Genomic DNA, 12790 nt, shown 5'->3' on the forward strand with positions numbered 1-12790 from the left:
GGGAAAATGTGTAATTGTGTGTGCTATGCTGCTCTCTCCATCTTGCTGGAAATATTTATGCCCAAGCGCACAGTATTTCCCCCTACTAATGACTTCAACTTTGATTCCAGCCTATTAAACTTGTCCACTGTGAGTCCTCAAGGCTGGAAGAAACTGTGAGGTTGGGAAGACAAATATACTGAATGAAATGAAGTGGAAAAGATAAAGGAAATTTAAGGGGGAAAAATTATGGTTGAGTAATAGGAATAAATCCCATCATGAAATCTGTGTATCTGTGAGGAAAATGATAGAAAACAAGAAGAGCTGAGTAGGCAATAAATATTTGTTACATGAATGAATTCATGAATGAATGATATAGGGTTGGAGACCCTTTGAAAATGAAAACAGCCACGAGGCATATAAAATATGAATGCTTAGCCAAACTGAGCTGTGCAATGCTGACCCACAAAGTTTAATGAAGTAAGTGGCTTTTCTTAGGATTACAGTTTGTTATGTGACATTTCTTGTTTTTCTAGGTCCCTGGTTAGTTTTGTTCAGATAAGTAAAAACTTCTCTGCATATAAAAGGAACTTAATAAATGTTTTATTTACAAATTTAGCACAGGGAACTACATTTAATGCCTTGTGTGTGCTCGGTCACTAGTTGTGTTTGACTCTTTGTGGCCCAATGGACTGTAGCCCTCCAGGCTCCTCTGTCCATGGGATTTTCCAGGTGAGAATATTGGAGTGGGTAGCCATTTCCTTTTCCGGGGGATCTTCCCGACCCAGGGATCAAACCTGTGTTTCCTGCTTGGCAGGTGGATTCTTTACCACTGTGCTACCTGGGAAGCCACATTAATACCTTGTATTAACTTATAATGGAAACGTTTCTGTAAAGAACATCAGTCAGTCAGTTTAGTCGCTCAGTCGTATCCGACTCTGCGACCCCATGAACTGCAGCAGGCCAGGCCTCCTTGTCCATCACCAACTCCTGGAGTTCACTCAGACTCACGTCCATCGAGTCGGTGATGCCATCCAGCCATCTCATCCTCTGTCATCCCCTTCTCCTTATAGGTATATTAATAGATACTTTAACCTGTATCTCTCTGTGTATATCTGAGTCACTTTGCTGTACACCAGAAACTAACACAACACTGTAAATCAACTATGCTTCAGTAAAAGAAGAGTGACAATCTATTATGTTTGTGTGTGTGTGTGTTAGTTGCTCAGTCGTGTCTGACTCTTTGTGACCCCATGGACTATAGCCCGCCAGGCTCCTCTGTCCATGGGATTCTCCAGGCAAGAATACTGGAGTGGATTGCCATAACCTTCTCCAGAGGATCTTTCCAACCCAGGGATTGAACCCTGGTCTCCTGCACTGCAGGCAGATTCTTTACCATTTGAGCTACAGGGAAGTCCTATTAATAGTTTACTAATTTTATCTTAAATTTGTCATATGCCAATTTTACACCTCTGTTCTTTTTCATTCATTCTTCCTAAGGGCCCCAGACTTATTGTTCTAAAGGAAGATGAAGGTAAAAAGGGGCTTTCTTTATATCTTTTCTTGTCACTCTGGTGGTTTTGGATTAGATTCCACTAAGGATAAATTTTTAAAAAGTCAAACAACAGTGTGCATAACTAGGTGTTTAAGCCTTGATAGCAAAATTGATTCCCCTTTGCATGATACTTGGCTTAAGAGTTTCCTGAGGCAAGTCTGTTTCGAGTAAGTCTGTTTTGTTAGTAAGAGAATGGAATCAGTGGGAAGGTTTTCAGTGGGAAGGTTTTCAGTAAGAAGACCAGCTTTCAAATGTTGCTTGGACCATTGGATGTGCCTAGCTCTGATTTTTTCAGAAAAGGTGTAGGTTAAGTGCAATCAATCTGCAAGGTTTTTACTTCTTGTATTGAAGAGTTTTTGTTTCCTTGCATAATGAGAAGTAGAAAGTGAAACACCATGAGCAGTGGGCCAGACATACTTGAACTTGAATCTCAGCACTCCCAATCACTGGTTGCCTATTTTTGGCAAAATTACTTAACAATAGCCAAGACTCTGTTGCTGTATCTGTAAGTAGGGAGCTTATAGTTACCATCTCCCAAGACTGTGTGAGAAATAAATGAAATCATATAGGTGAAAGTTTCTGGACCTCATTACATTTCCCCATCTTTCATTTTCTTTCCTTTTGGCTCTTTATATTTGGAAATTTTTGATATTAGATATTAAACAGGACTAGCTTACACTGCTGACGGAGTACTGTATTTATTAAAAATGTGGTAGCCCTTACCTGTTCTGAGAGTTGGGAAAACAACAAGGATCTAAGGACTGTTTGGGGGTGATCTCGGCACTGAGGTGCAGAGGAAAACATTTGGAGAGTGGACCCTGTCCCTCAGCATTTGCTGTCTGAATGTTTTTAATTCTTTATTTTCCCTTTCTCATGTCACATGATTGGGAAAAGATTCTAATTGGCACAAATCCATTTCTAACTCTCCAGTTCTCTCTCTCTTTCTTTGTTTAAAACATCAGTTGAACAAAGAATAACTTCAGCTACTACCAGGTCCTAAGGAAGAAGAAAAGAGAAAGAGAGAAGGTAAATGAATAGAAGAGAAGAGCCTTAGAAGGCAAAGGAAATCCTTGTGGAGACTCTGGAAAAAGTGAAAGTGAAGTCACTCAGTTGTGTCCAACTCTTTGAGACCCCATGGACCGTAGCCTACCAGGCTCCTCCATCTGTCCATGGGCTTTTCCAGGCAAGAATACTGGAGTGGCCATTTCCTACTCCAGCAGACACTCTAAAGGGCCTTAAAGTTAGCCTAATTAGTTTAGAGTTTGGACTTCGATTTCTTTTTGTTTTGCTTTTTTGAGTAAGGAAGAGTCTAAAGCAAAGTGTACTCTAGGAAATTAATCTAGCAATATCACATAGGTTAGATGTAAGAGGAAATTTGGAGACCAATTAAGAGATGGATGTAGATACTAGAACTGGGGAATAAGGGGACAGGGGAAAGAAGTGCTAAGTAGGAATGTTGGTGCTTATAATAAAAAGGACAACAGGAAAAGCTATAGCACAGGAGGTCTTCCCAATCTCTAAAAATGCTTTCAGTTGCACAAGGAGTTCTTGCTTTGATGGAAAAGCAAGAGTGAAATCCAGTTAAAACATCCAGGGGATTATCATGGCATTTCACAGAAACACTTCATTTTCCTTTAGAATCTCTGACATAGCCCCTTTTCAGTGTGATCTACATAAAGAATTTAGAGTAGTTGAATTTGCTACGTTTTCCTCTATGCTCAGGTGACATTGGGGATTGCGCCTCCTGGAGAATTAATTACCATAAAATGCCTGTCACCCCTGAAAAGCTTCCTTTTAGGTCGTGGTCTGGCTCAACCCAGGTCGAGCTGCGAAGGCTTGTACGTGGAGTGCCTGCAGCGCCTCTGACAAGTAGATAGATGAGCTCTTGTTTCCCATATTGTGCTTTTAGACTCCAGAGCCAGTGTAGCTCAGGATACTGGGAAAGTATTGCAAAGCAGGGGGCATTGTCACAGTCCCTTTCCAGCTGTTGGCTGTTAGCAACAACATCCATTCTGCGGCTGACACCCTGCTCTCCCCCGCGGCACTTCTGCTTAGAAATTATTTAAGCCACTTAAAGACAGTAGAATATTTAAAAGTCAAAATGCCTGCTTTCTAATTATTCCCTAAACCTCACTTAGCGATAGCTGGCTTCATGTCATACAATGTGACTGTCGTGGGGATTTCAGCAGCCCCCTGAGCAGAAGTGACAGCGTTGACATGTGAGTAACAACACTGGAGTCTGCTGTGCCCGCAGCCTTGATGAGGGAGGCGAGAGGCCCCTCCCCCTTCTCATCCACCCCAAAGTCTCTGACCCCGAGGACAGGGTGATTTCAACGGGTTGTTCTTAGGTGTTTCGGGGGAATTTTGAGGCTATTCCTTGACTTGCATCAGTTCATTCAGGTCATTCCTAATGAAATGATCTGTGAAAAATGGGAAGCAGTGGAAAGGGGATTTGGTACTATTGGCCTGTCTTGACCCTCTCTGACTTTCCTGAGCATTTTGAAAAGTGGTGACAAAATATAAAAGAAGTAATGAGTTAAAGGAAATCGAGACCGGGACCATCATATTGTCAGGAAGTTTGTTGAATAGGCTTTTGAATTTGCTTTGTTACATCTCGAAATGGCATTAAGCAGCTAATGGAGTTGATATATTAAACACCACCCTCATCCATACACAAAATGGACCCTAGCTAATCAGTGATTTGGTGCATCAATTGATATGAGAAATATGAGCTCTTTTTATTAGGTCAGCGAAACCAGTGATGTATGGAGGCACTAAAATGAGATTAGGCTGCTCTTTGCAATTTTAATTACAAATTTTTATGAACAAAAAAATAAAATGTAGACATCTTTGACTGGGAGAATAAAGGTGTCTGCCACATTTGCTGAAGTTCTGAGCTATTGATGTTCCATTTTTCTTTAGCCTCACATCTAGATAAAGATTGGAAGGAACATTATGAATTTACATATTCTCAAGTTTCAATATGTTAGTAAGGGAGATGAATTGGAAAAAATTCCTTTTATCTGATTTCCTGTGATATTACTCATGAAAAAGTGAAAGTGTTGTGGCTCAGTCATGTCTGACTCTTTGTTACCCCATGGACTGTCACCCACCAGGGTCCTCTGTCTGTGGAATTCTCCAGGGAAGAATACCAGTGTGTAGCCATCCCCTTCTTCAGGGGATCCTCCTGACTGAGGGACTGAACCTGGGTCTCCTGCACTGCATGCAGATTCTTTACCATCTGAGCCACCATTATTCATATTACCCATTAAAAGATGAAAAGAAATAGAAAGATGAAAAGACCCCAAAAACATAGGAAATGCCAATTCCCAGTCCTTTTCCCCTAGTCCTGGAAATTTCCTTTTTTTTTCATTTGTTTCCCCCATTTGTGTGAGTGGGAGGTGATGTAGAGTAGTGGTAATGAGCCCAGGATCTGAAGTTATTAGGGTTGATGCAAATACAGACTTTGCATCTGCTAATTAGTTAACTCCCTTAATCTTTCTAGACCTTGGTAGTTCCTATGTCAGTACAGTGGAGATAATGCCTCCCCTAAGGCCATTTTGAGACTGAATAATACAAATGAGAGAAATATGAAACACTTAGAACACTGCCTGGCACTTAGAGTTGAGTGAATTTGTTTTATTATTTGAGTGTGAGTCCTGCAAAGTCCTCCTATTGTAGAGTACATTTTACTATATGGAATTTTGTGACCACTTTGGACTTCTCCTAATATGGCCAAGTTTAACTGGAATCTAGTTTGAAAAGTCAGTCATTTATAGGTCTGTGAAAGGATGTTAGTATCTAAATATAGCTAATGAGAAACCATAGAAGCATTGGGTGATAAGGCCACTTCTAGAATCTCCCTAAAGCCAGAACATACATATTTGCATATAGTTAGCATATGATTTAGAGATGCTTCCTGTCTGTTCTATGTTCAGCCTAGGCTTTTATTATGTCTCTTTTTAGAATACAAATTTCCTAAATTTCCTGAACCTTCGTGCAGACTTTGTTGTATCTTACACTGTTTATTGTTAGTTTTCTAAAAGCAGAAGCCTGAAACAGCATATAACTAGCTAAGTGAGAGGTAGGGTAGGGGCTGGCAGAAACCTTTGTGAGGGCATTTTAGCCTATGGATGAAAATGCTGAATTTTCAGTCTGGCATCTTTAGATCTTGCTAGAGCATCTAGGAGCTTGGTGGGCTGCAGTCCATGGGGTCGCTAGGAGTCGGACACAACTGAGCAAATTCACTTTCACTTTTCACTTTCATGCACTGGAGAAGGAAATGGCAACCCACTCCAGTGTTCTTGCCTGGAGAATCCCAGGGACGGGGGAGCCTGGTGGGCTGCTGTCTATGGGGTCGCACATAGTCGGACACGACTGAAGTGACTTAGCAGCAGCAGCAGCAGCAGAGCATCTTGGTGGTTCACAGGCATCAAGTTGTAATTAGAACCAGTTGGTTAAATGGTGATCAGTAACAAGATAGCAATTGTTTTCAATTTAAAGCTTTTTGATTTAAAGCGAATAATCATGAATAGATATTTCTTTGGAAGAAAGGAGTTACTGGGTAGTTTGCCTATTTTCTGCTACAAATTTATTACTAAGCACTGCTATTTATTTTGAGGCCAATTCCAAGTTTTTCGGGCATCCTGTGCTATCACTGTTATTGATTGCATTCTGTAGGGATGCCTGTAATTTGTATGCAGTTAATTAATAAAGTTTATTGAGCATTTCATTGTGAAATAAATTGCACAAAAATAAAAAAGAGGAAAGAAATTGTGATCCATCCATACTCCATTTAAATGAAGTGGAAAAAAGAAGTAAGGAAAGTGTTTTGTGCCATGTTTTAATATACTTCCACCAAAATTTCTAAAGCAAATATATCAGATTATAGAATAAATGATAAACATAAATCCTTCCAGAATATAACATATAGGATGCTTTATGAAATCAAATCTAGAAATTGGTTAGAGCATTAAAAGTAAAGTCAGATAAATGTTTTAGCAAATGGCCATGTAAGAGTAATCTTACCTTAGAATTTCTTCTAAAATGGGTAGGCAGATGAGTTTACAGAAACTGAAGAAGATTTAAAACCATTTCAAAAATTTAAAGCATATTTGCATTTTATCTTTGAAAGCCTCTTCTCTGAAATTGCTGACCATTAGATAAAAGGCATGCTTGCCATAGTCGATATTTATTTTCACGTATCTCATTCTACCAGTGAGATTTAGCCCTTGAATAGAAAATCTTGGTTATTGGTTTTGAACTTGTGTTGTGTAACCTAACATGTGTCCCATGGCCTGCTACTCTATTTTTTCACCATCACTAACCATAAATCAGGGAACTATGGCCTAGAATACTTCTCCATACCTGAGGTTGTGCACTTTCCCTGAAAATCTCTGAGATAATCTTGGCCTTAGGTAGAAGGTTCAAAGCTTTGGCTTAAGTTTTTGTGTTGCTTGCAGTTAATCTGTTGAAGATGCTTTTTCTTTCTTTATAAGTTTCTCCCTAGTAGCTATTATATCAAGATCATTTCAGTTCTTAGATTAGAATTATAATTCTAATTGTTTGTGTTTTAGTCGCTCAGTCATGTCCAACTCTTTGCAACCCCATGGACTGTAGCCCTCCAGGCTCCTCTGTCCATGGAATTCTCCAGGCCAGAATACTGGAGTGGATTGCCACACCCCACTCCAGTGGATCTTTCCAACCCAAGGATCGAACCCAGGTATCCCTCATTGCAGGCAGATTCTTTACCAGCTGAACCACAAGGGAAGTCAAGAATACTGGAGTGGGTAGCCTATCCCTTCTCCAGCAGATCATCCTGATCCAGGAATCAAACTGGGGTCTCCTGCATTGCAGGCAGATTCTTTACCAACTCAGCTATCATATGGTGCAGAGGGACACATATATCTTTGTGCTCCTAACTATTTCTTTTCTGAGTCTTGTTTCTCCAGTAATAGTTCCTTCTCCCCTTATTCTTTCATGAGACTACTAATGTTTTATCTTTCTTTTTCAAAATATTGTCTCAGGAGACAATGAGGGTCAGATAATAAGATAACTTTTTTCTTATCTTGAGTAACTTCATGATGAATCAGTAGAATAATTTCACTATGAAGCCTCCCAGAAATCTTTACACTTCTAGATGTGGATTGAAACATACTATATTGAGGATAAAATACATACTATTACTATTATTGCTAGCTATAGAAGTCTACCATAGGTATCAGTTCAGTCGCTCAGTCATGTCCGAATCTTTGCAACTCCATGGACTGCAGCACTCCAGGCTTCTCTGTCCACCACTAACTCCTGGAGCTTGCTCAAACTCATGTCCATCGAGTCAGTGATGCATCCAACCATCTCATCCTCTGTCATGCCCTTCTCCTCCTACCTTCAATCTTTCCCAGCATCAGGGTCTTTTCCAATGAGTCAGTTCTTTACATCAGGTGGCCCAAGTATTGGAGCTTTAGCTTCAGCATCAGTCCTTCCAGTTAATATTCAGTACTGATTTCCTTTAGGATTGACTGGTTTGATCTCCTTGCAGTCCAAGGTACTCTTAAGAGTCTACACCAACACCACAGTTCAAAAGCATCAATTCTTAGGTGCTCAGCTTTCTTTATGGTACAACTCTCACATCCATACATGACTACTGGAAAAACCACAGCTTTGACTAGATGGACCTTTGTTGGCAAATTAATGTCTTGCTTTTTAATATGCTGTCTAGATTGGTCGTAAATTTTCTTCCAAGGAGTAAGCGTCTTTTAATTTCATGGCTGCAGTCACCATCTGCAGTGATTTTGGAGTCCAAGAAAATAATCTGTCACTGTTTCCAGTTTCCCCATCTACTTGCCATGAAGTGATGGGACTGGATGCCACGATCTTCATTTTTTGAATGTTGAGGTTTAAGCCAGGTTTTTCACTCTCTGTTTTCACTTTCATCAGGAGGCTCTTCAGTTCCTCTTTGCTTTCTGCCATAAGAGTGGTGTCATCTGCATATCTGAGGTTATTGATATTTCTCCCTGCAATCTTGATCCCAGCTTGTGCTTCATCCAGCCTGGCATTTTGTGTGATGTACTCTGCATATAAGTTAGATAAGTAGGGTGACAATATACAACCTTGACGTACTCCTTTCCCAATTTAGAACCAGTCCATTGTTCCATGTCCAGTTCTAACTGTTGCTACTTGACCTGCTTACAGGTTTCTCAGGAGGCAGATCAGGTGGTCTGGTATTCCCATCTCTTGAAGAATTTCTGCAGTTTGTCATGATCCACACAGTCAAAGGTTTTGGCATAGTTAATAAAGCAGAAGTAGATGTTTTTCTGGAACTCTCTTTTTCAATGATTAAACAGATGTTGACAATTTGATCTCTGGTTCCTCTGCCTTTTCTAAATCCAGCTTGAACGTCTGGACGTTCTTGGTTCACGTACTGTTGAAGCCTTGCTTGGAGAATTTTGAGTATTACTCTGCTAGCATGTGAGGTGAGTGCAATTGTGTGGTAGTTTCAACATTCTTTGGCATTGCCTTTCTTTGGGATTGGAATGAAAACTGGCCTTTTCCAGTCCTGTGGCCACTGATGAGTTTTCCAAATTTGCTGGCATATTCCTGATAGCTCAGTTTGTAAAGAATCTGCCTGTAACGGAGGCGACCCTGGTATGATTCCTGGGTCGGGAGGATCTGCTGGAGAAGGGATAGACTACCCACTCCAGTATTCTTGGGCTTCCCTTGTGGCTCAGCTGGTAAAAAATCTGCCTGCAATGCGGGAGATCTTGGTTCAATCCCTGGCTTAGGAAGATCCCCTAGAAAGGGAAAGGCTACCCAGTGCAATATTCTGGCCTGGGGAATTCCACGGACTGTGTAGTCCATGGAGTCACAGAGAGTCAGACACTACTGAATGGGTTTCACCATATGTGTAGCATCTATCATAGGCTAGACATTATGGTGAATATTTTATATATATTATCTCTAGTCCATGCACCTATTTTTGTAAGATGTCATTATCATTAATCCAGTTTTACACTAAGAAGCTGTACTTCAGTGATGTTGGGCTTGCTCACATCCATGTAGCCTGTAATTGGAAGAGCTGAGATTCTATGTGCTTTTTGATTGCTTCTGAAGTCAGTTCCCCTTCACTCTATTTGGCTTCTGAATGTATCTTAATGTTGGAAATATCAGAGAATGTGGATTGTATGTCTTGTCTAAATAATTAATGTACATGTGCTATAGAAATCCACCTCAAGCACACTCAAAGTGATTGAAAGTACTTTTGGGCTGAGTTGACCATGGCTCCACCTTATAGAAAGACTCTAATATTTGCCATTTATGATGTACTCATAAATTGCCAGGTGGGTCATGCAGGGACCAACAGTGACCACTAAAATGGTTGAAATATAGATTCCAATAGTTGCTGCATGTATACATGCTGTTAGTATACCTCATCTAAGAATGAGATGGATTTAAGGAGCTAAAGCTTTTGATACGTGGTCAAGAGTAACAGACTAACATTCCTGATAAATCTTGAATCAGGAAATAGTTTTCCCACAAGGGTATCCAAAATCTCAGAAAATTTATACTTTATTTAAAGCTGAACTGCTTTTGAATTTTAGACCGTTCAAGCCAACTTGAGCTTTGTAGTGAAAAATACAGAGTATGAATAGAGATAGATCTCAGGGAGGGAGACCTGGTGACTTGCTGGGCCTGTGGGGAAGGGGAAGACCTGTACTGAAGCTTGATGAGGTGTGTGTGCTCAGTTGCTAAGTTGTGTCTGACTTCCCAGGTGACACAGTGGTAAAGAATTCCCCTGCCAAGCAGGAGATGAGGATTTGATCCTTTGTCTGGAAAGATCTTCCAGAGAAGGAAATGGTAAGCCACTCCAGTATTTTTACCTGGGAAATCCCAGGGACAGAGGAGCCTGGCTACAGTCCACAGGTCACATTGGAAGCTTGATGAGGAAGTGAATATAAACAAAGCACCCACATTTAGAATTCTTCATTATGCATTTCACAGTTTTATTTTCATGTGGATTTTATAATGGCTCTTTATCAATTATTTCAAATGTCTTGTAATCTTAAAAACCTTATTTGTAAGATTTTCTTGTATAATGTTCTCAGTGCCAATGATTGTGAACTCTGCTCCTCCCTACCAGCTGTGCCTCTGGGATCATGAAAAATGACCCTTTTAGTACAAAGAAGTGGCAAGATAGCATGGACATGAGGATGAGATATCATTCAATTCTGTGTTTCAGAGAGATAACTGGAGGTTAGGGCAAGAGCAGGAAAAGGAGTAACTGCTGGAACCTCTTGGGTTTCCTTTCTGGGCAGTTAGGTAGTGGGCAGAAGTAAAATGATGGCATTTGGGTTTCCGTGGATTTATATATGAAAAGCAGAGCTACTTCAGGAGGCTTGGATTTATCCCAATTGGGTCTGATTGGCTTATATGAAATTGGAAAGTTTAGAATCGCAGAGTTAAAGAGAACAAACAATAGGACATGCCATCTTTGAATTTCACTCTTTAAGATGAATTAGGCCAATGAGTTAGCACTCTACAAAAACGACTGCATTTAATTTAAGGAAAGTTATAAGTAGGATGAGCCCTCAATTTGAGAGGAAGGATTTGTGAGGAGTAAAAACTCTGGGTCACAGACATATCATTAACATTAAAGATAAATTCTCATAACACTGACCTTTTCTTCAGAAGATAGATGAAAGGGTGAATATTAAAAGTCACAGCATCTCAGTTTTGTCACCAGGGTAGGAATTGCTGAGTCAGTGATTGCTTTGGCAATAGATTGTAAATACAGTAGAAGTGACTTCTCTCGGGATTTCAATTTCTAACTTATCACAGAACATATCTTGACTTAACATGGAACATGGATTTGTCCATAGTCTTCAACTAACTGAAGAAACCACTTTTAAAATTCTTAAGCCATCTGTATGTATTCTTTTATTTCCTGGAGAATAGATCAAGAACGTTATGGAGTTATCCTTTTCTCATGGAACCAACTACTCTTTCATAGTTTTCATCATTAACTCGTTTCATCCATGTCACTTTGCTGAAAGATGTAGAATGGCATTTTTAATTCTTCTTGTTCAAAACAGCAGATTATAAAACAATATGTAGAGTATAATCTCATGGTAAATGGTGTTAACCTTAATGTTAACACTGATATTTTTCTGGAGAGAGAGATTATGGATACTTTTTCATTTATTTTTTTGCTGTCCTAGACTATGGCTATAACAACTGAAAATGTAAAAAGTATTATTTTATCAAGTTTACAGTGTAATAGCAGTAAACCATTCATCATTTATTCCAAACTTGGTGGCCTCCCTGATTATCTCATTTTATTTCTGTAGGCAGTGTGTCTCTTTTTGTGCTAAGAAGAAAGAGAAATACATCATGAATATATTTGCAGTCACACTGGAATTGTATTAATTTGTAATAATTGTGTTCTGATTTGTGTAGAAGCTCTGCTTCTGCTTGGCCTTGCTTAAGACATTTAAGCACTTGGGGACTGTTTCCTCATCTGTATAATAAGGGACAGCACTAAATTAAATGATCTCTAAAGTCCTTCTAAAATTCTCCAATTTTATGAGTGAAGATTTTTGGAAGTATTTTCAGACTCGTGATTTTATTTGATTTCCTGAATGCCAAGCAAGGAAGTAAGATCACTGCTGTTTTACACATGAGGCGCTGGGCCACAGAGGATAGGCTGGCGTGTCCACAGTCACCCTGAATCTGTGGCAGAGCCTGTGTGACGCTGTGGCCGTCCTTCTCTGGGCCCCTGGCTCTGCTACTTGGCTGCTTGCTGCAGTGCCTCCAGTGCCCTAGAGGCTCTGGTGTCAGGGATGCTGTGAATGCCCTTCTCTTGGGTGGGCCCATTGGCCTGGAGGGAAAGAAACTCTGGCTGGGACCTCACATCCCAAGACTGCCTCCCTGGTGGAGAGCAGGTGGAATAATTCACCAGGCCAAAGCAGGGGAGCTGCTGACTGCAAATCATCCTTCTCAGCCTAATATAGAGTGGAACTAGGCTGTGGAGGGAGCCAGCCCTTCAGCCACAATGTGTGTGTGCGTGTGTGTGTGTGTGTGCACACGCGCGCGCGTGCGTGCATGCATACTCAGTTGTGTCTGACTCTTATGACCCAGGGGACTGTAGTCCTGCAGACTCCTGTGTCCATGGAATTTTCCAGTCAAGAATACTGGAGTGGGTTTCCATTTTTTATTCCAGGGGATCTTCCCGACCCAGGGATTGAATCTAGGTCTCCGCTG

This window comes from Budorcas taxicolor, chromosome 4, assembly GCF_023091745.1.
Source record: "Budorcas taxicolor isolate Tak-1 chromosome 4, Takin1.1, whole genome shotgun sequence".
Taxonomy (NCBI): Eukaryota; Metazoa; Chordata; class Mammalia; order Artiodactyla; family Bovidae; genus Budorcas; species Budorcas taxicolor.